Below are 26,370 nucleotides of genomic sequence, written 5' to 3'. Positions count from 1 at the left end.
CCACAGTTAGCCATGCTCTCCCCTGAGTTATCCAGAATATCACACAGTCCACATTTGTTTCCGTTTGCTGCCCTTCAGTAGCATTTCCTGTCCTTTTTCTTTCTCTTCTTCTTTTGGCTTGTTGGTTGTTGGCACATGTCAAGCAATTCTGCTGCCCTTACATGGATTTACTTGGGTGTATCCATATGCTCATTGAAAATGACTGGCACATGCACCCAATTCAAGATCAAATGCAATTCATCAACATACTCAGGTAGGTAAGAACAGACTTGGCTGTCAGCACATAAATCCCATGTAGGATCTTTTTTTTCCCTCTTATTGCTATGCAACAACAAATATAAGAGAAAAAGCATTCATGTATGAGGCCCATTGATAATTAGCACTATCTAGAGTTCAGTGTCACAGCACTCATCAACTCATTTGCAGCAGCAGCAGCAGCAGCAGGTTGCTGTTTTCAGCAAACAAGCTCTTATAAACCCACTGTCTAGTTAGTGACTATGGTGAAGAAATTCAGATATCATTCTCAGGAGCTGGTGGAGACCAAAACAGTGCAAAGGGGAGTTCAAATATTCGATTCACCTTTATTGGGCGACCAGAAACACCAACTACTCCAATGGAATTAAAGTGTTGCTCCATGCCTGCAAAATGTCTAAGTAGGCAAATGTTTGCTAACACATACTAGCTATATTTTAGAACTGCGTGTCTGTCAGCTTGTTTAGGAATTCTTCTGCAGTCTATTGCAGCATTACATAAAAGTCTGTACTAGTACTGTATCAGTCATAATTACTCTTAAGATTTGTTTTGGTTGGACAAACACTATAATTTAACAAAATATGATGTCCTATATTTTTTTTAAATAACACAAATACAGTAAAATTGAATACCGTAGATAAGTAAATGTACACGCTATCACAGCTGTCAATTTTAAACAGTACAGTATACCGCTACAACCCTATTCGAAAAAACAACCTTTAAAACGTTAAAGACACTTGAGATTACAGTAACATGACTGATTTAGCAAAAGCTTGTCCTCATGGTCTGTAAACAGTAGAGTTTCTGTTTTGAGAGACAGATGACTAGAACCTGAATAAAGTTTCAGTTCAACATGAAAGATGACTAAAACCTGTCAATGATGACACAAAGAGGAAGTGGACCATACTTGTCTTTGCTGTACCCATTTGCAGTGTATTCTTGTTTTGTGCACTTTTGTTTTGAGCCCAGAACTGCAGTTCGCCAGCTGTATTAATAACCAAAGTTAATTTCCATTATCTTCAGGGTGCCAATACTGTACATTTAACAGATGTTGGATGCAAGTTACAATATACAACAACTGCGTCTGTAAATATGAAACTTCCCTGCCATGGAAAGGTCACTAAACAGTTAACTTTTTAAAATAAGATATAGGAGTATTACTAACTTCTTCAACTGTGTTGAACTCTCCTTCGTGAACTCTACTTAACTGGACTATAAATCTACAAATATAAATCTACAGATATAAAAATGTGTGGAGAAATTAGCTGTCATGTGCTGTCAAGACACAAAAGAGAAATATTACTGAATATTACAGTTTCTTTGGCAGGGATACTAATCATGTTCATTGTGTTTTGTTTAGGGATTAGGGCAGAAGCACAAAAAAATAAATAAAAAAGGAACAACATTTTTGCCATGCATATGTCTCACAAACTGCACAAAAGAACCACTTAGCCCCAGTAGCTTATTGGTCTTATTAAGGTCTTAACTGGTGTGATAAGTTGTAACATCTAGGTGGTCATTAAATAAAATCTCTTATCAGGTGTTCACTTGTGGAGGAATTAAGCGATAGTTTGGTAAAGAACATTTTCACCTCAGAGTTTAATTAATATTAAAGGAGTGGCAAAACAATAGCCCCACTGCATTTGAAATCTTAACCCCAGGTGCCCTCATTTGGAGTGCCTTGCATATCTCCATGCTGCACCAGTCTAATCTATGGCATGTCAGCGTGACCAGGTGAAAAGTGGCGTTAATTCTATATTGGAGCTGGGCATGTGTTGAGAGCAGCAGAGACAGGTAGAGCATGCCATGGGAGTCAGTGTGTGACCTGACAGGGATTGGCAGGCAGGGTGTTAATTGGATAGGTGCGCCAGCCCATTTGTGTTGGCCATCCCATTGCAGAAGACATTGTACCAAGTTCTTGACTCCCAAGACAAGCTGCTGTGCTCTTCTTAGACATGCTCTGAATATAGCCAATGAAATTATTTGTTTCCCAACAGCCACGTGACTTTCCTCAGACACAAAGACAGGGGGATGGGAAAGACAATGCATCACAAGGTAGAGCCACTCTAGGCTAACATGGGGGTTATTTGGACTGGTAACAATTCAATGTGTGTGTATCTAATTCTTCATCAAAACAATATATATAAAGTGAGTTGTAGTAGCTGGACACAATTTTGTTTATAATTTAAAACATTAAGTCAAAGACAATTGCGAGGTAATAATTTGTGATTAGTTAATAAATGTAATTGCTCTGTCTACAATTAGAACATATTGGATCTGAAATTAATCAACTATAATAGGAAGAGATATATTGTCATGGTTTCCATGCCCTTTAGTTTTCTGGGTGGCATGCCTGAGACAAAAGACTGGATTCTTTGCAATTTTTAATATAAATTTGTTATCTAACATTATAATAATAAGAAAATGCATGTAAATCACTACTGGTACATGCATTTGTGTTCATTTGGATTTGTGTGTTGTTTTAAGCTAAATATTACACTGTTAACCTGTACTGGTTAAGCTCGTGAAGATATTATGAAGTAATGTTTTTGAATATAACCTGCTGTGTAGTATACTGAAACCAATCATATGACCTACAAGATCTGAACATCTAGATCAGGTAGAGACACCAAAACAATTTTAGACACGTTACTTGAGATAAGTTTTACATTCAACTACAAAACATGTTCCACCATGACTTTTAATGTATTTAAATAAGTTTGCTATATTATAGTCTGTTTATGTTTGCATTATTTGACATTTGTGCTGCTGAACTTCTTGGCAGAAGGTTCAAAAGGCTATGGTTGTAAAGAACTTACTTGTTAAGGCAACTGGTTTAGACCAGTCAAGATACTTTCTCTTCTTATTCACTCTGCTGGTTCTTATTTTGTGTATAAGTGAGTGAGAATTTTAGCCTTTAAAATGTGAGGATTTCTGTTACCATTTGTGGCATCATATAGCTGAACACAGCAAGAGCTGAGCTACAAACATGTGTCACAGTCATAATGTCAGTGTCAGTTGTTTTATGGTTACTAGTCATTTTCTTTTGAAGCTGAAGTTGCGTTGCTGACTAACTAGCTCCCCGACATGTACTGCAAAACTACGACAGGTAAATGTATGATGTCCAAGAGAGTCCCAGACATATTTACATACAGTGCCTGGTCTGACAATATAATTTTAGTTCACATTGGCATATGTTGCTTGTGGCAATCAGATGTCAAAATCCTTCAAAGCCTTTATTTTACAGTATAACAGGGAAACTGATGAAAACATCGGAAGAAAAATGTTTGATCCTCAATTTTGCTTTGCATGCTGGCTAAAAACACTTCTCTCTCTCTGCTGTCTGATGTGCAAACATAGTTGAAATTACAAACGCTTCTGAGTTATCACCGTCAATAGTCACGGATTGCATTTGTTAACCATGATTAATATTGACGGATAATTTCTATACAATAAACAAGGTGTTGACATGAATAAAATAAATGTTGCTTTTTAGAGCTTAAACCTGTATATTTTAGCATGGTTTTGCAAAGCTAGCATGTATTTTTATAAGTATACTGGACACATAATATTATTTAAAGTGGCATCAAGTCTTATCCAAATGTTAAAGATACATATGGCCCTCAAAAGAGTGCTTCTACAACAGTTTTCAACTTCCTCAACTATAGGGAAACACATCTTAGACACATCAGGCTCTAATTCTACTGGATGATGTAAAGCATTCTTGGATGATCTCAGTGGATCCCATGTTCTACTTTGGCCCATGTTTTTACAAATGTCCTAAACTCCATTAACAAAATATATGTCCCAATTGCTAACATGGCTTTTTTGTGTGAGGTGAACTTTAAGACTGATGAAGGTTTCCCTTAGTGCATGTTCTCCACTGGCCACTTTGACAGGGTTGTAGCTATGTGCTGTGGTGTGATATAGTCTTTGTCATCAGGTGACAATCAGATAGTGTGGAAATTTGAGAAGAATTATGACTAATACAATATTTTACACAGTACAGATTAGAGAAATACCAGATATTAAAGTAGTATGACTTCAGAAGAGCTACATTAAGTACTTAGAAGGGAATAAATCATTGCTCACACAATATTTAAGTAACTGCAAAATGGAAAATGGGTAAAGAATGTTGTTCATTTTTAATAAATAAATATAACTAACTGTGCATTACAGTTTTGCTTTGTGTGAGCAAATGCACAATTGCACACTGCTATGCAACATGAACCAGTGATGCCTGCTTTTATTTGAATATGAATGCTCTTCTAATACAGCAAAGGGTATACACAACCTTCAATTTAACCTTAGCCATTGTGTTCGATGCAGACTAGCCTTTCTATTGTTAAAGATGCTGCATCTTATTTTTTTAATAAGCAAAAGGATTAAATTAAACCCCATGCAATCCAAATGGAATGGGGATTTTTGGACGCATTCATACAAAATGTGTCTGGAAAAGATAATTCCACTTAATGGAGGCATTTAAAGAAGTTGGCTGATTCCTCCGCTGCAACTTGGATTATATCATGTTTTTTTTTTTTTTCTGCTTTCACAATTTATCTTTTTAAAAAAAGGGGGAAACTCAACATTAACAAGAATGTTTACCATAGCTTCTACATTAATGATTTGATCATTTTGATAGTGAAATTTTCTACATTCTGTGAGGTATCTAATGAGGCATATTAATTATTATTATTATTATTATTATTATTATTATTATTATTATTTAATCTTATTTGGCTCTTTCCTTTCCATTTCCTGTCACTATATAGATTTCCCTCAGCCGGAGTTAGGGGCTGGTGTGAGCTGTCAGATTTGCGGGGTGATATCTCAATTAAGCAAAATAGGAAAATCTATTGTTTATGGGGGTGTGAGAGGGTATTTCCAAGCCGCAGGCTTTAAAATAGGAACAAGAATGTGTTCGGTCAGCCTGAACAGCACAGGAGGATTTTGGGGAGGACTCCTCCTTTGTGACACATGCAGCATAGACATAATGAATTATATTATAATTACAAAGCACAGTCTGTAGAAGTGGACAATATAGATATTTGGCCAGGGGGTGGAGTGTGCTGCTCCATAGAGACTGGGCCACTCCAGACTGCATTTCTATTCAGATCACTTTAACTTAGACAAATCTCAATATGAATGAATGGGGCTTTGTTCAGAAAATAAAAACATTTCAACAAGGACGCATCATCTTCTCATACGCTGGGGGCACATAAGCAATTTTACACGTCTGAGCTGCCGACGTTTTACTGTTTTTTTACTTAGTCAAAAAGTACTCACTACGTATCTATTTATAAATCCAAAATAAAGGACAAAAAATACAAGAATGAGCAATACTCCTTCAACAGATACATGTTTGTATAGGCAGCAATATGTTACACTAGAGAACACTGGTATGCCTGGAAGAGCATGCTCTGTGTGGTGATGGTGGAGGTGTATTGTGGAGAGATTGGGCAAAGCAGAGTGAGCAGAGAAGCAGAGGGGAGTGAAGCTGGCAGTGACTGAGAAGATGAGGATTTGACGGCAAGGTGACAAAGAGTTCAAACAAAATGAGGCTTGTAGATTAGCAGCACTCCCCTCAGTGACAGGTGTCATCTCTTGGGGCAGTCTGTCACTCTGCCTGCTGCCACTCTTTATATAATATGAGGAGAGAGAGACGGAGAGAGAGGAGGAGAGGCACCACCACTTGCACCTCACAAGGCATGGCCTTGCCTGCTCTACCTACCAGTAACCAAGATTAAAGCCTACAGTAAGTGGCAGAGGGAGAGCTGGGTGAACAATAGATAAGCAAATGTTTATTTTTATGTTGCCAGTGATTTTGCTTTAATTATTTCATCATAACCAGAAGCTTCTCAGTCAAAGTCAATGTAAAATCACTTAGTCAGGGACATTATCTTATAATAGAGAAACACTAATGTCCATAATTACTCTTTGACATTGAAGTTTGAGGGTATGCTATTCAGGCAATTCAAATTACTTTACATCTTTCATCTGTGTCATATTAATCAATCACTTCCGATTCCTGGATGTATTAGGAGGGGATGTTAGAAATCACTGAGAATGACTCTATTGTGACAGTATTAGATTTTTATATAATGTGTCGGGTCATTAATTAGTTCAGTTAGCCAAAAAACAGATATCAACATCTGGTATTTTTATCCATAAACAGTTTCTGAATTAAATGTACACAATATCTCCTATATTATGATATACTGTATATTAATACCACAGTTTACACATGTGGTGATATAAGATTTTATTTTACACACACACACATATATACATATATGTGCATTTGTATTGATATTTATTATATATATTTATATATGGGCAGAGAGGTTAAGGACAATACTTACCAGTAAACATTTACTACCACCCAGGAGAGGCGACACAAGGAGAGAGAGAGAGAGCAAAACAGAGGAGAGACTTCTTTTGTGTAGAGTTTTGCCCAGACCCTTAACAAGTCTGTGATACAGGAAGGTATTAACTAAAGCTCGGAGGGAGCCAGCTCACATCATCCTGGTGACATGCAGGCTGAGACCTGCTGCTCTCTGCCCAGGACTCCAGCCATCTGCTCCACAGATTGCACTGAAACACACACAGCAAGCGCTGCTGCCACCCCTCTGGGTGAGAGAGTCACCAGAGGGTCAGTTACTTCTTCAGGACTTTCTCCCTTATCCGTTTTGACTGCTCTTACTTGCTTATGTTTATTGGGGTCGCCAAGCAATCCATCTAATAATCTCATAATCTGCAATGAGTGACAAACTCTATCTACAGTACGTCTAACAGGCAGCGAGAGAGAGAGTCCACAAAAAGAGGGAAACAAGAAAAGAAGAAAAAAATCACGAGTATTCTGATGTTTGTTTTTGACAGATGAGGGATGCCCCCTATTGACTTTGTCAGGGAAGCTAGAAACAGGGGTAGAGGGAGTAAAACCAGAGAGCATCAGTGATTGCAAATTGTGAAGACAGTGCCAGCATGCTCAGTTACAACCACAATAGTAGGTACTGCATCTCTGAGATTATATGGAATAAAGACAGACTTGGGCTGAAAATTCAGATGGCCAATATACTGTACATTAAAGTTTTAAAATATTCATTGCACAGGTTGGAAGGGATAGAAGGTTACGTGAGTATTTGGTGCCCTCCCGAATGGAAAATTCTCTCTGAATAACAATCAGGTTGTATAGAATCAGACATAATGAAAACGAAGATGAGTGGTAGCTGGTTATAGCTACACAAGGCAATTTTCTGTAGTCTGGAAAAGAATCAACTATACATTTATCAGACCAATAATTTTGTAAGTTTGACACAAATAAAAAAAATAAAAAAATTGATAACCCCATTATTTTTTCTTTTTTATGTGGTTGCTTCTCTTTAATTAAAAAAAAAATGTTTTGATTAAATCAATTTCCTGATAAAAACGATTTCGCACACTTGCAGCATGACGGCATCTGTGCCCCGCGCATTGAAAAACAAGTCATATGCAGCACAGTGCGTCTCTGGTCTGTGAACCAGTGTCCGTTGGGGAAATCGACCACCCTGGGCACAGTTGTGTTGGAGTGAGTAATGAGGCAGGCTTTCCACGATGGCTGATAGAGGCTCCCATTAACAGCCATGCTTCAGGGTATTCTCTGTCTCTGTGTTGTGGAATGGAAATGAGATCTGATAGAACCATGTATAATTTGTTGTCACATCAAAGTGACACTTATTAGCTTTATTTCCTATCATTGTTACATCTACAGTACCTCTGGGTAAATATTTCAGTAGAGCAGGCTGCTGCTAGCCTGCTTTTGTTGTGTGCCTCTAAGTATAGCAGGACTCAGTATAACTTTCATTGATTGTAGTTCTGTAACAACTGGTTAAAAAACGTGCGTCTTCTATTGACGTGCTTTAAAATTGGATAGAATGAACATGCTTTACCCCGCAAATAGATTTCCTGAAAGCTTATATCCACCGCTTCTCATGACTCTTTAGGAATACTTTGCTGTCGTTTTCCTTATTCCTCTGTGTCTCATTTCTTTTCATCGGCAAGGTCGATAATCTTATTAGTAATATCATCCTACAGTATGTAAAAGTTTTTGGCACTACACTGGTTTCTGATATATTTTATTCATCAGTCGTCATTCTCACATAGACGCACATTTGCTCGTGCACACACAAGCAAACACACACATTTTTTTTTCCATTAATCCCACAGCTATCCTGAAGTGGATTATTTTGAATTTATCCAACAGCCCTCTTCATATCTTTGTGACTTTGAATTGGGATATTGCGGGATGGACCACTATCAGAGCAGAATTATTTTCCCAACTCCAGCAGAGAACTGAGCATTGAAGGGCTATATTTTACCATTGCATCTATAGATGTGCAGCATTATAACTCATGAGTGGCACCTCATTTCACACAGCCTAATGGCTTGACACTGAGAGCACACTGGGGATCCAGGCAGGGGAGCTTCCCTTCATTTTTTTGGTCTAAGTTTTATGAGATACAAGGATTAGGGTTGATTGAAAGTCACAGTCAGCTGCTGCACAGCACTGCAGCATGTATAAGGTTTTACATTAAACTTCTCTCACTGATGACTTAATTCTATTAATGATATACAGGCAACCCATGTTATAGCGCTCTGATTTGTGTTTTTACAAATTCTGCCAGCTCAATTTGCTGTGCTGAATAAAAACCTGACAAGTCAAAGATAAGTTCAGATGTGGGTTTTATCCCCCCCCAGCAAAAAAAAATAAAAATCACCCGAGACTGCAGCAGCCATGTGATATTTAACTGATTTAGATAGAGAGAAGCAGACACTGAGGCACAGTCTACTCTTCAGTGAACTTATCTTACCCGCCTGGATGTGACAGACAGTGTAGCCCTCCAGCTTACTTGTCATACACCGGCGACCAGTCAGAGCTCGTCAGGTTGCATGATTGTATAATTGTGTTGTGACACCTTGAACCCGCCGGTGGTATATAACCATGTTAATTTCCTGATAGCACACCGTGGGCCGTTAGAATCAGAGTTATGATGGGTGTAATTTGTGCCTCCAACAGCAGAGTGAAAGGAGCGGGTCATCAGCAGGATAAATACAAATTAAAATTGATGCAGGTCTCATTTCTGCTTGACCAGTTTGTGTTGGGAGGCTGCAGAGAGCTAGGAATGGTGCACTTGCCATTTGTGCCATTTGGTCTTCCATTTCAATTTAGGGCCTGAAGGCAAAAACTCTAAATGAAATGTACCTGCCCAAAGATGTACCGCAGTATCACAGGCTTGATAATAAAGCTCGGAAGGCTGGAAATACGGCTGCTTTTATAGTTCACAAACTTGAGTTATGCTTCTATGAAGACGTTTCTCATATAAAGTTTGTAACCTCTAATTTTATGTCACAGCTGCGCCCAAAAATAAATAATATTAAGTGAAAAACAGAAAATAAAAGAACTGAAGCGCAGAGGTAGATTTTGATATTTTTCCAATATCAGTAGGAAGATTGGACATTGAACGCTCTAAATGAAAAGCTAGTGATTTGTGAAACAATGTATGAGTGACAGCTTCATTTTGCTGTCTCTGGGTGCATGTGTGCCTGAGTGTGTACCGTGTATGTGTGTGTGTGTGTGTGTGTGTGTGTCTCGTACTTCCAGCAGAGCCAAAGAGGCATCCTCCTGAACTCCTGTCACAGCTTCTCTGACTGGGAGTTCAAGAGCTCTTCATTACAGCCTCTGCGCATCTGAGGGAAAGAGAAACAATGCTTAGAGCCCAATGCACATAACCTTTCCATTTAATCAGCAGTTCAAACTGTCTCCCACTACTGCAAATCATTCTCTTTCTAGCTAGTCAAGTGCACCACTGAGTCAAAAAGCCTCCCATAAAAAAAATGGATACAAATATCTCCGACAGACAGAAACCTAAATGATAATTTCTGGAATAAATACTTTGACTGAAACTCTGATTGAAAATGGTAATGACAACATTTTAAGCGGTGCCTATGCATTACCCGCTGTCTGTGTAATATGTATATTTTGCAAAAATGAGTGGTAAAACTAGCCTGACAGCATAATGCCGACGTCAAACAAAGGCTCGTCAGTAATGTTTTATACAAATCCACTGATATAATAATTATACTATCCCCAGTCTTTAGTGGAGGTTGATTGTTCTTGCTGTGAGCTAACACACTTAATTGTAGTATGCAAATGAGAGCAATTACAAAGCTTTTAGGTGAAGAGATGACAGCTGAGGTTGGTTTTATTGGAGGCCTCACCCAGTTGTCATGGAAACCACATAGAATAACGCAACTGTCAAACGGATATAATCTCATGATATGTCCAGAAATTGCCTCCACTCTACTTTTTGTTCCATGAACTGATCCATATAAAAAGGAGATTCTTTGATTACTGAACAAATTGTCAATTTGTGTTGTGCAAAGGAAAAGAGGGTTCGTTTGAGAGAAAGAAATGTTGGAATGGATTCAATTTCCAAACCAAAGCATCATAAGAATGTAAAATACGCTCGCACACACAGTCCAAAACGCTTTGAGCTTTTTGTAGTGTCAACAATTAGACACAAATATCAAACAGGAATTCCTGACAATTATTTTAAGGAAAATTGTTTGTTTCTATAGCCCTCATGCAGCACATATCTCTAATACTGTGAAATCTATGGCTTGAACAAACAGGTCTCCTCTTTATATTTGATTTATCAATACACGATAGGTTATATGGTATTGATGTGATCATCTTAATGCTAGTTACGCCGATCAACTGTAAATCAGAAAGACGATTCACTGCCTACACTCAAACAGTACAAGGTGAGTGCTTATTGTCAGTGAAACTGCCAAGGGTCACCGTTTCAGATGGCTGATCACATGACAGACCTAATAGTGGTGTTGATGACTGTCATATTGTGTACAACACAGGACACTACCTTTCCAATTAAAATCTTCATTGCCATTTTTAAGCAATGTATCATTTTGTTAAACAAATATATCTACACCTTGCTGTGTGATACAGTTGCACAATGTTTAAATTATATACTTTCTACATTTATATTTTTTTGTCATTACAAAATTAGACATTCATTGTTTTATCTTTGTTTATCCTAAATTACAGCAAATGACACAATCACTGCCGTTGGCACGCAAAACAGAAAGTTGCGGTCTAAATTTGGTCAAATTTTCTATAACAATCTATATTACAATTACTGCAGGCTTTCATGAATTAAATATGAGTTGTGTCTGAGAATGAGATGTTATAGAGGTAAATGACAAGAGGCAGCCTGTAATTGAGGTGGTGGCAACATGGGCCTACTGAACTAATCCCTGACTCGGTCATGTGACGGGCTGTTCACCAATGGCGGGCGTTCTTTTCACCACAAAGCCAGGGCAGCTGGGAAAATTGATTTCTCATCTGAGCTGTATTTGATAGCTTTTGAAATCAAAAATTGAAATTAACTAACCTACGCCCCATCATTACAAAAGAGCAAATTAAACTGTGCAACAGCGGTTCCTCCGAGCTCAGGAAGCCTGTGAAGGGGACAAATTTGAAGATGCGAGCTCTTCTCGGCCCGTGACTCTCTCACTCACACTTTCTCCCCAGAATAATATTTAAAACAATAAATAAAATGTGTACTGTTGTCTTTTTTTTAATATATAAACCACTGAACTACTGCTATTTTTAAAATTTAATTTACAGCATATTTAACAACACATTTGCTTGATGTGATTCAAAAGAATTTATCTATTTTATTCAAAAAATGCATTTTGCTATGTGGTTTGCATGCACAAAGCAAACCACATAGCAAAATGCTTTCTGCATGTCATCTGGTTTAAATTTGATTTTCTGCAAATATGCTATTTTGCAATTATTTAGATTTATAATGCAAAATATAATACTTAATCAAGAGTACTGTATAAATAATAATCAGGCAGAGTAAATGTTTTGAGTGCAATAACTTAAAGATCAGTAGATTATGCAGCTTGTCCAAATGTCTGAGTCTTTGTAAATAACAAATGTGTAATTAAATATATATTTTTATATAAAATGTAAATGTTCTTTAAAGATAAAGATTAAATATTTAAACAAGTACTACACCCACTATTTGTCAAGATGCAATAACTATGAGTGACAAATTTACTATTCATTATTAGAACAATGTAAACACCAATTTAACAAGCATTTAGGTGTAAATTCTCTTTGTGAGAGTGAGTGAAAGTGGACAAGACGTGGAGCGAAACAAGGTATCTGGTTGCGTTGACAAACGACATGCCGAAACAGATGTTCCTGCAGGTGGACATGAAGATCAATAGGCGGTGGAGAGCAGCTAGATAGTTACCTGAGCTGCTGGAACTTGTAGCAGATGTTAAACAGACTGATGCCCTGGAAGGCTGATCAATGGAGAGAAGGCAGATGGAGGAGAACATGGAGGAGTGCTGGGAGGCGCTGTTAGCAGAGAGAAACATAAAATAATGGGAGTCACATTTGATATGCAGATGGGCGCCTGTCCACAACGTTAACCCATCAACACAAAAATAATAGGCTTCAACTTTGGGGAAACTTCAACTTCAGCCAAAACTCCGCTCCCTTCATCCACTTCTGTGCCATGATAATTACTGGTGAATTTACCTCGTCAAAGTCAGGATCCTGTAAAGCTGATTATTTGTCCCGTATCATAATTCTAAACAGGCAGGTTAGGGCACTGTGATGACCATTATCAGGTGTGAGAAAAAAAGAGATTCAGCAGTTTTTCTGGGCTAAAAACTTGCCTAATTAGCAGTGGTAAGAGTTAGTGTCAGACTGTGATCTAACAGACTATCACCTTTACCTCCCATTAGTGAATTAAATACACACTGAAAATCCCAAAGCAACTCCAGGCCCTCACTACTTGGTATAACTAGTGCATTATCAATCTTATTTTACAAGCACATATGACAAAAAAGACTCGTCTGGAATGTCTTAGTGGAAAATATTTTCAGGTATTTTACAAATACAACAACAAATAAATATAATTCAAAATACTCATTTGACAGCTTGTGCATATCATGTGAATTACATTTATTTTATTGCACCATTTCACCATGCAGTGAAAACTGATTTTCTCTTTAATCAGGCTAGGTTTGCAGTTAGTAGCAAGTGCAATGTCTGTCTCTGCTCTTTCCCCAAATACTGTACACCTGCATGAGCACATACACAGACCCACAGAAACACCCGCTTACTGTACACACACGTAAGCTCGCACACACACGCACAGATCCTCTGACATCCAACGTCCCAGTGGCCTTGCTGTCCGAGAAGCAACTTGAACTAGGCGATAACCTGATAGACTTTATCTTGTCTTCCCTGGGTCTCAGTGAAGCCTGAAGAAGACACTTCAACTGCACAGCATCCCCCCAGAGTCCTAACCTTCCCCTCATCTCTCCTCGCCGGCATCGGTGCCTGAGAGCTGTCAGCGGCCTGTTGCTTATTGATGTTTCTGCATGTTTTATGTCTTTCTGAGATATGACGGCCCTGACACAGTGCTGATTTCAATCAGCTTGCCACATACCGCAGAGAGTGACAGCTGGGGAAAGTAAGTAGGACAAAAAAAAAAAAAAAGAAAGAAAGAATTGGTGGGGATGTCATTGGCTCAGATCAGCTCCGGCCTTGTCTCTGACCGGGGATTCTCCTCCCTTCTAATGAAAATGTTTCATTCACGTCTCACATCTCATGCCTCCCTCGCTGATGAATTCAATAGAAGAAAAAGAGAAACGAATGGTGAGGGAAAGAAATTCAGCTTTTGTCAGATTGGGGAGGCAAGAAGAGAGGATGACCCCTGAGCCAAAGGTTTTGACACTGCATCAATCCCTTTAGGGGTGAGGCCTGCTGGACCAGCTCTGGCTGAAGATTACTTCAGCACATCTGAGGGATGGCTGCTCTATCTATTTCACACATTCTATGCAGAGGAGAGCCTTGTATGCTTTGGATCCTGAGCTGCCCAGTAAATTAGGTCTGAGATCATTCCATGGAATGAGGGGAGCTATCCAGGGCAATTCAACTCCAAACCATTGACAGAGAGCTTACCGAATCCCTGAAAAAAAAAAAGGAGACACATCTAGTCCCTCTTTCTCTTTATGATACCAACGAGAATGTACCGTGGGTAATCCCAATAAGGCTCTTTACTTGCAAATTCAAGTATATGCACACATGTACCGATAATACGCTCCCACGCAGCTTTCTCACATACGTGTTATTGACAAGCATATCACATCTATTCAGCTCTCTGCGCTTTTGTCCCAATCTGAAGTAATATCTTTGACTTATTAGGCAGTGCGATGTTAAATATGATGTGGTGATAATAAATAGATAATACATTTTCATTAACATTTCAGACTGCTGAGGGTGTCAGAAAACCTCTGGGTCACACAGATTGTTTTATATTGCTGTTACCCAGAACAACATATAAATATATTTTTAAAGGGTAATAAAATATATATTCTACATATTTTTTCTCAATTGTTAAATGATTCTATTTGTTCTCTAACAGCAGTTCTTGGTTTATATGTGCTTAATATAGAGCCTTTGCTGTGTTTGCCTTGTCTCTGTTTTCTACAGCGTTATCTCCGACTTCAACTTAATCTAAACTGGACTTTAAAGTAGAAAAAAAAATCTCCAAGATCTCATAGTCTTTTCAAACTTGTGTTTGTCTGAATCTGATAAAGTGCAATTTATTCACTTCTGTTTTCATTGAGAGATATCAAATTAATAGCTCTAGTTGGGGTACTTTACTTTGAGTGTGCAGTCACATTTCACTTTCAGTTTTTTTATAGAACACAATTACTGCGGCCATAATGAGATTCAAAACAAAGACTAGACTAAATTAGCTGTCATTAAATTATTTCAATTTCCTTACTCTAATAGAAGATTGTGACAGGTGTCATAGTTGCCGTTATGTTTGGCTTCGCAACATGTTATAATGGATAATTGATCCATCAAAAAACATCAAGCCAAGGCAATAACTGGCTTGAGACTAGCGTACTGAACATGCAGAAAATCGAATTTAACCCCATGTTGACTAAGACACTCCCTTGCTCTGTCGATCAAGCATGTCTCTCCTTGACAGCTCTGTTCGCATGTTGTTAAATAATCTAAAGGGGAAAAAAAAGAAACATGAAAGAAAAAGCAGTCTCAGAGGAACTGTCACAAAGAAAGGAAAATGCCATGGGGGGCGAGGAATGCCTTCAGTCGCACAGCTTTTCACATTTTAATTTCAGTCTGCGGGACTGACTCATGGTAGCGCCTGAGTGAGTGGGTCCTGGGAGTCAGGGCTCGCGCTGACCCCTGAGCATAGACAAGCCCAGAGAGATGTCAGCTGAGAGCTCCTGAGGATCACCAGGCTGCCAAGCGCTTTGAAAGCTGCTGCCAATTCAGCCTAAGTTTCAGCTGAATGGTCGCCACAGAGAAGGGGAGCGACAGCAATAAAAACAGGTTGCAAAAGGAAGAGAATTTGCTTTCAAAATGTATTTGGCCTTTGACCTTGCATCCAACCCCATGGCCTCTGTCTTTGAAGCTGAGCATATTTTTTGAGAGACATTGAAAGAGGGGAGGGTTTTAGGGGTGGACTTGGGGCCTGTCAGTATAAACATATTAATAATCTGACAGCTTCATCTGCTTTTGAGGGCTAGACTTGACAGCTTCACAATGGCCTGCGCTGTAGTCCTCCTCGTACATGTCTAGCTTTCCTGTCTGAACAACACAGAGAGTTTATTAAGACATCACACTCCTGTGAAGTATTGATTTTACACCAGTCTCTGTCACTTACTGTATTAGCCCAAGCAGGAGCTCCAAAATAAACTATGACAGCTGCATGTAACCTGCTGAACATGTTTGAGAGAACTGCTCAGTTCAGGTAAATTTGCTTTTTATTTTGTTGTACATCTTTGATCTAATATCGCCTGACCAAGTTCCACGATCAAACATAAATACACCTAAAAAAAATGCTTTGATTATTGTTTTTATTTTTTTGAAGAGAAAATTCAAATTTTATGACAGTGACAAATAAAGGAGAAACGCATTAGAGAGGAGATTGTTGCAATTAAGTTTCTGCAGCTCAGGAAAAAGAGCGAATGCTATCTTGAACAAAGGAGGGGGATGTGCATCTGCCTGTGGAAATGCGCCCCGCCTCTCAGACAGTGGGTCTGTCCATGGAGAGACAGAGGGAGAGAGGGGTCAGAAGGAGCACAGGTAATTGAGGTGTCCCCTCCCCTCCCTTTTTTCCAGGGCTTCTCACCCCATCCTTTCACCCCCCACCCTATCCACACAGCGGGCACAATTACGCTCCCCATCACCCCACCAGCTGGCCCCCATGATCCCACACTTCTTACTAAACGCGACTCCATCGGCCCTTTCCCTCTTAACCTCTCAGCACCCGCTCCGGGGGAATGGTAAGGCTGCACACAAAACTGGGGAAGAAGAACTCAGACAGTTCTACTACTTTTAACACTTTGCAAAAAAAAAAAAAAAAAAAAAAAAGAGAAAGAAGTTGAGTTAAATGCAGGTTGTGCATTGAGAATTAAACTGGGTTTATGGCAGGTGTACTGCGGGATCTCTGAGTGGGAACCTACAGACACACAGCCGCTCTGAAAAATGATTTAACTGCACAAATGACTCGATTGAATTTAGGCTGTAGATTAGTTATAGTAAAATATTGTCATACTAGGTAACAAGATGCTGCCAATGTTGTGATAATTAATTTTACACTTTAAATTAGAAGAAATATGACACATTAAGATAGATTTAAAGAAAATTGATAAATTCTACTTTCAATAAGGAATTGCCTGTCTAACATCTACTCTGCTAACAATTTAAATCAAACTGTAATAGCTATCAACATGTATGTTAATTGAGTGGCTTGAAATAGATTTCAACACCCGAGTGTCAGTCTGATCATATTTCTCGAACACGCTCCGAGTGTCTCTTGATAGACAGTGTTTTCACTCCATCCCTTCACATTAATGAGTGGGAAGGCTCTCCTGTGCGTTATTACCTGAAATAATACCATATGGTAAAATGTAAACAACATCTGCATATTCATGTCATAACTTCATCTGTTTAATTAGTTCCAGCAAAGCAGTTTACCCTCTGAGGCCCTCCCTGTCAGAGCAGTGATGGTAGAGCCGTGCCCCGCTGTCGGTCCTGACAGTCCTCCATTGTTCAGTTGACGCTCCTGCCCTGTCTGTTTAATGCCAGGTGCATCTTTACAGGCCACGGATCAGGTGAAGTGAGTTAGGGAGCTTCTTTCACACTGATGCCAAACCTGACACATCCCTCTTTAGCAAGGAGACCTACCAATTATTTGAGGATATTCTGTTATATGTAAACACGGCTTGGTTATAAGCCAAACTTTCACCAAATGACACCGTCCCTGACATGCATCAGCCACTGTAAGCATACACATCCATCAATATGTGTGGTGAGATGCATCTGTTTTCATTCTAGATAGTTAGAAAGAATGTGATACACCGCTCAGGTTAATCACATGTGTAAAATAATACCAGATACTGTTTATTTTTTCTATTTAAATGCTGGCCAAGATTAGACTGATTCAACAGACTCGTAAAAAAAAGTTCATACAGAAAGACGCTTCTTTGATATGTAACACTGCTTCACAATATTTTTATGCGTGTTTCATTTGGCAATCACTATTTCTATATATTATGAAAACAATGCTAGCAGTGCCAGAAAATTCACAATATTTTTAAATCATGTTTTTCTTGTTTTTTTTGGGACACTTGCGATGAAAAGTCCTACAAACAAAGACACAATAAAGAAAAACAGGGCAATGTGGTATGGGAAGCCTGAGTGGGCATTCTCTAATTAAATTCTCCTTCATCAGGCACTCGTTTGTGCACAAGCATTAATACTTTTGACCCCATGTAGACTGAACACTAACATGCCTGAGAAAGGAAAAAGAGGAGGGAAATGAAAGAGAAAAACATGAAGGAATATCTTATTAGGGGAGTCAGGCATGTTTTGGCCCTCGTTTCTTGATGGCTGCTCTTGGTGTCGCGACCTACTGGCGTCTAGCTAATACGACAGTGTACGCCATGCCATTGTTCTCAATCAATAACTAATTATCAAAGTACTGGCTCCGACTTGTATTGTCCTCTTTGCTTGGAGCCCCTTGTTGTGGACTGAAAGACAGAAAGGGGGAAGAAAGGGGAAAGGAGGGTGGCTTTTGGCTGCACAGTGATGCTGCCGCCACAACATCCTAGCAATCCTTTCAAGATACACTGTGCCGTCAGTTTGAATTACCATCCCCTACTAATTGATATGAATTAGAACAGAAGAATTATTGTTGCTGCTGAATGTCATAACGATATCCTCAAAGTAATCATGGGAGACAAAAAGAGAACAGCACAAAACACACAAGCAGACCAAATAAGAAAAGACAAATTAAGCTGACTCCTGCTAGGGACTTTGCAAACGAGGCTTCAGACAATGGGGAAAGAAAAATAGACTGCTACCAATCTGTATGTTTCATTATTTCAATCTTGTTTGCAAGTATGAACCGCAATTTTAACTAAGCAGAAAGGATTCCTTTTCCAGAAAGCTGTGTTTTATTTGTGAGCCAAATCTTAACCATCAACAGGTTCAAACGGAGCACTCTAATCACTGATACAATGTCCTTTTATCACCTTGTCATTGTTAGTTGGTTTTTACAAATGAGCTGACTGAAATAGAGGAACCCAGTAATTCATAGTTGGCAACACTGGGTGGATTGTGTGCTGGTGCCTGCTTGTCTCTGTGCTTCCTAATGTGAGTGGCGAGTCCTGTCATCCCACGTGGCAGCACAGTTCACTTCTCCGCAGTCCTGTTGGTGCCACTGGCACCAGGACTGTGGGCCAAAGCTCCCAGGAGCCCAGGGGGTGGCTGGTGCCCCAGTGGCAAGCAGGGGTCAGCCTAGTAAAAGTTCTGCCCTCAGGACACTGAGTGTAATCCCACAGCAAGAGCATAGCAGCTGGAGCGGCCCATCCGTTCAGCCTGTGTAATGATATCACTTGCACTGGATCTGATGTCTGACCTCATTACCAGAGTTTAATTGCGTTGCTAACAGAGTTTCAGTTCTTCTTTTCTCTGGCCTCTTTCTGTTTTTGACAGCTCTCTAAAAGAATTTCTCTGTTGCTCACAAAACTAAATTCATTGCCTATATATTTTGTCCTATGACAAATAAAAATTAATAATACTGAGTCTTGGCTAAACAGAATATGATTTTTCTTTCAATTTTAATCAACTAAATAGTTTAAAATTAAATATCTGAATATTATCATTTTACCTACATTTTGTGACAGCTCTATAACAATTGGAAAAGTTCCAAACTATAATGCATGCTCAACAAACTGTACATATTTTCAAAGAATTAAACATCTCATTGTTAAAGCGCTTAAAAACAGAAACAACACACAAAAAATAAACATGCATTATTTTTATAAAAAATGACAGGTGGTTATTGAAGGGGGAATAATTTGAAATAGGAGAGTATTAAATCAGCAGTTCATTAACACCTTTTAAGTATACCTGGTCCTTTGCACATTGTGTTTATTACAGATGAGTGTGAAAAAGCTTCACTACATATGTAAATGACGATGGTGTTGTTCACACTTTAAATTAGGTAATGATTTTTTATTATTATTCATTGCACAGTTGTAAGAAATTATTTAAAAGTGACAATTTACCCTTTAAGATTTTTATATTGTAGGTTTCACTCATCAGATTTATGCAAAGCTACATGTTCTGGATAAATACAGAGGACTGGGCATTACGTCTCAGGGGAAATATTTCTTTTCTATTTGTGCAGGCTGTTTTGATGCTTTGAATCCAGAAAAGCTGCCCTCCGCCCCAACTTGTTGTGAGCTGTGTGACCTGAGAGCCAGCTGTAACCTGCCCTCCACCATGAAGAAAATAACTCTCTTTCATGCCATGATACCACATGAAATATGAATAATGAAAACAGACAGAGTTGTGGTGTAAATAGGAGGCATGACTGGGGCTTGGTGCTGCAGATAGCAGCTCTGTTGCCTCGCCATCGCCAGTTTTCTCCCTCCCACACAGCTCAAGAGGTAGTGTCATCTTAGTTTCCTACTGGGCGCCCAAGCTACAGCCCTCCATAACCCGCACACCCTTTGGAAGCTACCACCGGGTCGTGGGGTGTAGGCCACCACTGTTAATGGGGTTGCTCTTTGAAAACATCACAACACAAGTAAACAGGGCACTCCATTGTGTATTAAGTGCAGTGAAACTTTGAGTAAAAGTATCATAGTGGGTAAAGGTTACAGGAAGAAGGTATTTCAGCGAGTGTGTGCAAACAGCGGTCTGTGTACAGGTGCTGTGCTGTATTGAAAATGCCTCATTACCACCCTTCCCGTTTTCTTGGGCTCATATAGTGTAGCAATGTGCCCTTGAAAACAGACCCCAATTAATTCTTTGCATTGTGCATGTGGATAGATTTTCCAATATTCTCATCATGAAAGAGCAATTATAATTCCATGATTCATATGCACACTCCATTTGAAGCAGCTATCCTCGCCCATTGTCAGTTGTCAGAGTAGAGGATAAACCATGAAAAGGCCTAATCCTGCTATGGGCAGCATGCTTTAATGAGCAGACTGTCTCAGGCAAAGCCATGTGATACCCTGGCTGGGGCCAGACCAGTGCAACGTGCAGGTCAGCTCCTAATGGAGGGCTCCGTGGCTTCCCCTCTGGAGAAGGGCGGAGCCCACTTACGCTGACCTGTTAAGTCAAGTTGCTCTCCTCTGACCCTCCAAAAGATGCCTGGATGTGGGAGATTGTCCGGAAAGCTACAGCACAAACAGCCGTGCTGCCTGCAGGCAATGGGGCTCGCTAGAAATGAAAGGAGGAAAAAAAAAAAACGCTAGCCAGAACAAGAGACTGGAGCCTGTGAAAGATGTAAATTCAAAGCAAAAGCAGCAGAACTTTAACCTATGGGCTATTATGCAGCAAGTGAAACAGAGCTGCCGCTTGGAATTAGGGGACAATAGGGAGTTCAGGCCAGGGGCATTTAACCAATGGACATCTAGTGTATCAGATCCCAATCTTAATGACATAAGTGACCGAAGCTTTGCAGAATCTCTGATCTCTGGTGGCATAAAGAAAGGGTCGCTGCTAGAGGGGATTAGTAAAATATATGGAAAAAAGGAAAATATTAAAAAAGAAAGGATAATGAAAAGAGGTTATGGGAAACCAGGGTGAATATTATTGCTGGACTTCACCGAGATGCAGAGGGGAGGAAAAAGCTGTGCAAATAGTCATGGGATTGCAAAGTCAATAATACGTGCAATCTTCACAGACAGAAAGCTATAATCAACAAAAATCCATATTGAGGGTGAATGCCAGAGTTTTTCAAAATGTCAGTGGAGTGTGTTTGCAGAAGGGCAGGAATGACAGATGAAGAGCAGGGAGGTGAGTGGCAGGGACACAAGGACAGGCGGACTATGTGCTGATGAGGTCCTGGACACAGAGACCAGGCAAAGTGCAGCGCCGGGCCAGGAGAGCACTCTGCCTCAGCCTGCTCCCTACAGAAAAGCCAAGAGGAGTCAGCAGTGCTACTGCAATCTAATGGGAACTGTCCACTTAAAATTCATAGGTTAACAAGACAGTAGGCAGCCTGGATTGCAAAATGGTAGCAAGAGTGATTTGTGAAGACACTTTAAATCGACAATTTTAGCAATGATAAAAATACTCTTTCCTTCCTGGTATAGTTCTATAAAATACAATGCTTTGTACAACCGGGCAAAACAGAGCAACTGAAAACTGGGTGATTGTGGAGGAAGTGTGGTTTTTGTGAATATAAGCACTTAAGTTGAGTCATTTTAGGGATATAGATCCATTTTCAACTCTGACAAAAATGCAGTGAAATGGAGGGGCCATTTTTTTAAATTTTCAATTTCTGTCTCGTAAATCCTTTTCAAACGCAATTCCTATTCTTCTTTTCAGGTCTTTTAAGTCATTATAAATGTTTTCTCTCTCCCCCTCTCTCTCTCTCTGTCCCTCTCCCTCTCCCTAGCTTTAGTCTTCTTGAATAAAATAAGTGCAGATTTGCTGGAAATCAGTGGCTTTTGTGTGTGGCTGCAGGAGCATGGTGAAATGTTTGGACACTAATACCCATTCATTTCGGTAGCGCCATAAATAAAAGCTGCCAGCTATGCGGCTGCCGTGAAGTGGTATTCTTTGGTGCCCAGCAGGATGTCCTGTTCACATTAGCGCAGCAGGGAAAACTGGCCGGAACAGCCAGACAACTAAATCAAGACATTGTCAACTTCTGACAAAATTGCTATAGGGGGGAGGACCAGTTTTAAGAGGGGTTGTGCATGTCTGGTTGTGTGCATGTTGCAGTGTGTGTATGTGTGTGTGTTTCTGTGTGTTTTTGTAAGACACAGAGAGAAACAGAGAGGGAGAGTTGGAGAATGAGAGAACAAGAGAGGCATGGGGGAGATATATCTTTTCAAAATGCAGTATATTCTGAAAAATAATTCCTAACAGAGCGACACCATGGGGGCTGACAAGAATGAGGAAGTGTTGCTAGAATGGAGATGACAGTGCTTAGATCAAGAAATAAAACGTAAGCCTCCACAAACACTAATCTCCTGTTGTGTACTTTTTCCTCAATCCATGCCAAAATGCTTCTAAGGATCAATTTTCCAATATGTAACAATGTTGTGCAAGCTTTAAAATTGTGATACGATAGAAAACACCATAGAAAAAATACACCTTCAATGTGTTCTGAGTTAGCACTGGGAGCACTAGATTTTGACTTGGATGACAGGACCCTGGCCTCCAGCCATTATGAGCCACCTAATAAACAACTGAACATAAGTCTCCTGTCTGTACATATAAACTTTACTAATCCCCCCCAATCAACCAGAAAAAAAAGATCAGAGGTAAATCTTGGAGCATCTGTGTAAACTTACACCAGGTTAGGGCAAACAGCACACATGTGACAGAATGTCAAAAAGCATACTCCTTTAAACACAGTCCCTGCCCTGGGCTAGATTTGCAGGTGGTCGATTGCCTGGTCTTCACAGAGGTTAGCTCTTAGGGAGTGCTAAAAGCTGCAGCTCTGAAAGGGAGTCCTATCATCAGAGGAGGCCTTAGTGCCAACAAGACCCAGATAATGACAACTCTGACCTCAGTTAAGTACATAACACAGCAAGAGCTCTTGGATGTGCTGCCCAGAACAATGTACGGGGAGAAGGGAAATGCTGCGCCAGGGCCACAGCTGGGACATACCATGCCAGTGGGCTTGCCATTTTGATTAGGGGTAAGTAAGCCTTTTAACTTAGTTAGATTGAAAAGAAAAAAGACAGGGTGGAGTTTCTATTCATATCTTTTCGCCTTATAAAGCCTACTTGACAACACAGTGGTTTAACACTTACATACAATGGGGAAATGAACCATTGCGGTGCATGTCAGAGGCCTAATGTGTACTGCAGATTATACATGGAGGAAAAGGATGAAATGAGGTTTGGCAGTGCCACCGTGAGGTTGCGGCTGGATTTCGTGTATCTCGAGGCATCCTGGAGCCCATTCAGACAGCCCCGCTTCTGGAGTTCTGTGAACTGGAGATGAGAGGAGTGCTCTCTCTTTCTGCAGGCTCTAAGTTGGAGTCTTTGCTATAGGGTTCAGTGGACCATGAGAAAACACCAGTGAATCCGTCACCATCATCCCTCCTGGGACAAAGCTGGCTGGTCACTTCTGAGGCTCCAGTGACCCAAGGCTTGAACCCTGCTGCTCTCCATTCCCTGCCCTACGCAGCTACTGGGAATCTATGACCTCAAGTTCATCCGGAATCACACACTTGCATGGCAGCTTCAAAAGCTATGGCTGGCTCTGTTGTGTTTTTAAACTGTGTTGTGCCCTCCACTGGTCCTGCGCAAATTAACAAAATATTGATGAGCGCACTCTCTCTGTTTAAGAATTATACATTTTCATGGACGCGAAGACATATCATGGAAACAAAGCTCTGTTTTTTAAAAACATTTGAGTCTCCACATCAAAAACACATCATGAAAATATGAAAATAGTTATGATTTTGTAATAGCTTTCTTACTGCATCCAAGCCCAGATGGCTCTTAATTGGTTGGCAAAGGGAGCAAGAGGTCTTTTTTTGAGGCGCGAGTGTGTGATTGTTGCTGCTGAATTGCTGCTGTGAAAGGCTGGCTGCGTGATGTGGAGATGGAACAGTGTGAGAACAGGTCACACAATGGAGCCACCAGCCTTGCACACGGGGGGATGTTGGGGGTGCGTAGTGTGTGTCTGTTCGGGGGGAAACAGAAGACAGCTTAAGATGGAAAAGTGGTGACATGTAAGGGAAGGTGGACATACAGATAATCTACAAAGACTGAGAGTCATTAGGTGTTTTCTATCAAATGACAATTTTATTTTACCTAATCACTTATATATCACTTAATCAAAGGAAAACATACTAACCAATTACCATTTGCTATTTTTCCTCAATAACATTACCACTTTAAAACATCTGTATTATATATAAAAAACATTACATAACAAATGATTACTATTAGAAAAAAGTAAAGGTACACATATTAATCACAAACCATTTGGTATAGGAAGTTCTTTCAGTTAATTACTTTTTGCTATTATTATTATTATTATTATTATTATTATTATTATTATTACTACACGGGTACACCCTGTCAACGAAATAAACTATTAGAATAAAACAGAAATACATCTTGGAAAATGCCGAACATCAACATATAAAAATTCCACCCAGAGAGATTTGGCAGTGTGCCAGTAGTAGCAGTCACAGTAACTATTCCGATGCTAATCAAGTTAGCTTACAGTATTAGCTGACAGGTTAAACTAGCTACCATCATATGGTGAATGCGAGTGAGAAGCCAGAGCTTGAAAAGTCATTGTTGCTCTGTTTAAGAGCATTTTGAATTTCCAATAAATTCCAACAATACCAGAATTTGGATTAGAGGAAAACTGTGTGGGAAAAATGTACCATAAACATACGAAAAACAAACAAACAACAACTTATATTTACTTTCTGTACCAAAGTCAGTAAAAGTTCTGTACTGGATTTCTTAAAATAAGTAATTTTACTTGTACTTAAAGGGTACTTAAAGGGGGATCTATTGGCAGAAATTGAATATCATGTTTATAGGTATGTTTTTTTTTTTAAATAGTATATAATCATTTGAGATTTCATTTGAAGAATCAAAGGGGCAAGTCCTCTTCTACGGAGTCCACTATATTTACCCGCAATGTTTCTACAGTAGCCCAGAATGGACAAACCAAACACAGGCTCTCGATAGGGTCTTACGCATTTTTAGCTAATTTCCCGACCTTTAAGTATTTTTTATATCAAGTATTCTAGTTCACTACATTTCAAGTCGCAATCGTTAACAACAGTCACAATAAACTGTGTGAGAATGGAACAAAAGACGCATTAAATCCGCAGTTGCAGCAGAAAAAAAGTTGCTGGTGTGTCTGCGGCCGCAGGAGAGCAGAGCTCCCTAGCAGTGCAGTAAAATGCAGTAAAATTAAGGCTGACGCCATAAAAGGTCACGCGTACCTTTATTAATATTTGGTTTAATGAACCACTCGGCAAGCATGTCAAGTGACCCAAACCAAGCACCCCCACAACATTGCATGACCAACAGGTGCATGCTAGGTCTGGGTAAACTGCCTATGGTGTGGACGCAGTGACTTCTATGGTCACTTACAGCCAGGACACACTGCCTGCACTAGCAGACTGCTACCTTGATCAACTACTATGGCTTGCATGTCTGTGGTGTCCACACAGAGAGTGTTTCTGCTGTTGTGCTGCTAACTGCCAGCTCTATCTTTCTACACTGAATTTGCCTTTGATACATGTTTATGTTAACAAATGAATGGATTCTGTTCACAGAACGTGAGAGAGTTTGTAATCTGATTCTGAAACAGATGCAGACGGTGTTTATTAATGTCTGTGACATATTCTACAGAAACGTTTAGACATTGAAACAGTCGTGAAAGGTGTATGTTGCTGTTATAATGTCGAAATTAGTGTTGTGCAAGTTTGCACTTAACAAGAGCTAGCTCAAAGTTCAGTTCACACAGATTCA

The 26,370-nt window shown here is 39.6% G+C and overlaps 1 long non-coding RNA gene across 1 annotated transcript in view; it reads right to left on the bottom strand.

Annotated features, from left to right (window-relative positions):
* The window catches only part of LOC127353566 (uncharacterized), a 101,630-nt gene that overhangs the window by 22,482 nt on the left and 52,778 nt on the right, over positions 1 to 26,370 (bottom strand). The window contains exons 4-5 of the long non-coding RNA XR_007881315.1: positions 12,579 to 12,685; positions 9,887 to 9,978 (exon numbers count right to left, since the gene is read on the bottom strand). This is a non-coding gene — a long non-coding RNA (uncharacterized LOC127353566). The remainder of the gene's footprint in view (positions 1 to 9,886; positions 9,979 to 12,578; positions 12,686 to 26,370) is intronic.

Source organism: Dicentrarchus labrax, unplaced genomic scaffold, assembly GCF_905237075.1.
Source record: "Dicentrarchus labrax unplaced genomic scaffold, dlabrax2021, whole genome shotgun sequence".
In the NCBI taxonomy this organism is placed as follows: Eukaryota; Metazoa; Chordata; class Actinopteri; family Moronidae; genus Dicentrarchus; species Dicentrarchus labrax.
The sequence above is the reverse complement of the archived record's forward strand: the minus strand, read 5'-3'. Positions and strand labels throughout refer to the sequence as shown.